The following is a 2,348-nucleotide window of genomic DNA, read 5'->3' as shown; positions in this document are numbered from 1 at the left end:
AAGTACTGAATAAGCATTTGTAAAAGAATGATTTCCTCAACTAGTAGTCTTTATAAAAAATGTCAAAACTAACTGGAGATTATCTATAAGATTAAGAAATGACCTTTACCTGCAAGAGATTTATAACCCCAAGTCAATTGTCATTGCTGTTTTAATCTATTCACTCATTTTGGGTTGACTTCCCAAGTAGAATTTTTAACTCTTCCTCACCTTAAGCTCTCAAAGGACCACCCACAGCCTTCACTTTATACTACATCAAAACAATAAAAAGTATTTTTATGCTGTCTTAGTCTGTTTTGTGTTGTTGATAACAAAATATTACAGACTGGATAATTCATAAACCATAGAAGTTTATCTGGCTCAAGCTTCTGGAAGCTGGGAAGTCCCAGATGGAGGAGCTGCCTCTACTGAGGGTCCACTCGCTGTATCATAACATGGCAGGAGGCACCACATGGTAAGAGGTGCTGGAGGGAGGGCAAGAGATAAACTCGGAGACTCAAGCCCTTTTATAATCATCCTTATTCATGAAGATGAAGCCCTCTTGACCTAAACACCTCCTTGGGCTCAGCCCCCCAACCCTGTTGCATTGGGAGTTAAATTTCTCAAACATGCACATTAGCGGACACATTCAAACTATAGCACTGGCCGGTTCCCAATTTTCCTCACCTCTACCTCTAAATTTAACTCTGCCTTTAATTTCTTTCTTGTTTAGCAACTCAGAAAGAGAAAAGCCCCTCCTTTTTCCAGGGCCAATCCTTTTTCCTATGTTTCTTAATTTTATACTCTCCTATTGAGTTTATGCTCTCAATCTACAAGGATGCTAATGTCTTCCCCAATATTAATCAAACTTTCTGGTAATTTTACTTTTCTTTTACCACCAAATTTATTTTCCATACTCAATACTTACATTTTCTTACCAGCAATCACTCTATAACCCACTTTCCAGCACCATTTGTCATTCTCACTGAAGTATTTCCTTCTTTCCAATAATGCCATGTATTTTCACCCTCCATGGCTTTGTTCCTATGTATCCAGAATGATTTTTCTTGCCATTATATTTCTCTATCAATCAATCAAATTATCTTTCAAAGTCTGATGCAAATTCTCTTCTTTTGTTTCGCTCACTCTATTCCTTTTCTCCCTAGGCAAAATTATTACTCTTTCCTTTGTCTTTAATAGAACTTCACTTGTATTTCTAATGTATTTTAAATTCTTTCTAGAACAAGGTAGATAGATGATGGATATATTAATATAGAGGTAGGTATTCTCTCTACTAGCTTTTGAACTTCTTAATAGCAATGTATATGTCTCACTTATTCCTGAATATTTATTGAATTATTCATCACTTAAAGTGTTTCTTTTAGCACTGACAATATTTCAGTCACTGTGTTAAGCATTTTAACTTTAATCCTAAGAAATCAAGAGGAAAACTATATTATCTCCATTCACAGACAAAGAAAATGAACCTTACAATAGTTTACTTGCCTAGAACAATAGTCAATTTACTTGCCTAGAACAATAGTCAGTTTACTTGCCTAGTACATCAGCTTTTGTTCTTAACCATCATATTATATCTCCTCCCAAAAATTTTTGGAGAGGGAGAATATGGAAAAGTAATGGGATGAGTTATAAAATAAATGTAACAATGTAAACCTAATCTCCAAAAACACTTCACCAACAGTTGTGCTTCTTTTATTTTCTGTTTTCAGCGTCCAGTAGATTCTTTTTTAACAATAGCTTAAACCTAAAAATTATTAAGACGAGAGCAACAGGTAGGATTATATTCTGTTGCTTATTCAACTGTCAGACTTTTCTCAGTTTACCTTATTCTATATTTGTTCAGACCATTATTACTAAGAATTCTTGCTTTGGGAGAAAACAACAAAGGAAATTCAAGTTACATTCTTACTTTTACAAGTGTTGAGGGGCCTTCATAAGAGAAATACGAACATTAATAACTATAAATAAGCCTAAATAAATAACACAACTTTCTATTACTATATTAAGCCTTTAGGAATTTAGGGATGCCTGGCTCTTGCTCAGTCTAAATGAATAGCAGCAGGTGATATTAGAAAAAGAGGGAGAATAAAAGAGCCAGAAGATGTAATTTAAAATGAGCGTGAAGGTAGAATTAGGGAGAGAAATGAAAATATTAATTGGATGGACAGAGAGGGTTGAAGGAAGTAATCTTCTCTTACTTAAGGAGCAATATTTTAATCTCTAATTTCAGTAATATTAACACTAAAAATACTAGGCTCATACAATATATATACATTTGAAAATTATAAAGCACATTGCTTATATTGGATAAAATATTAGAAACAACCTAGATATGCACCATTAGAAAA

Source organism: Mandrillus leucophaeus, unplaced genomic scaffold (assembly GCF_000951045.1).
Source record: "Mandrillus leucophaeus isolate KB7577 unplaced genomic scaffold, Mleu.le_1.0 Scaffold648, whole genome shotgun sequence".
NCBI lineage: Eukaryota > Metazoa > Chordata > Mammalia > Primates > Cercopithecidae > Mandrillus > Mandrillus leucophaeus.
This window is presented reverse-complemented; position numbering follows the sequence as displayed.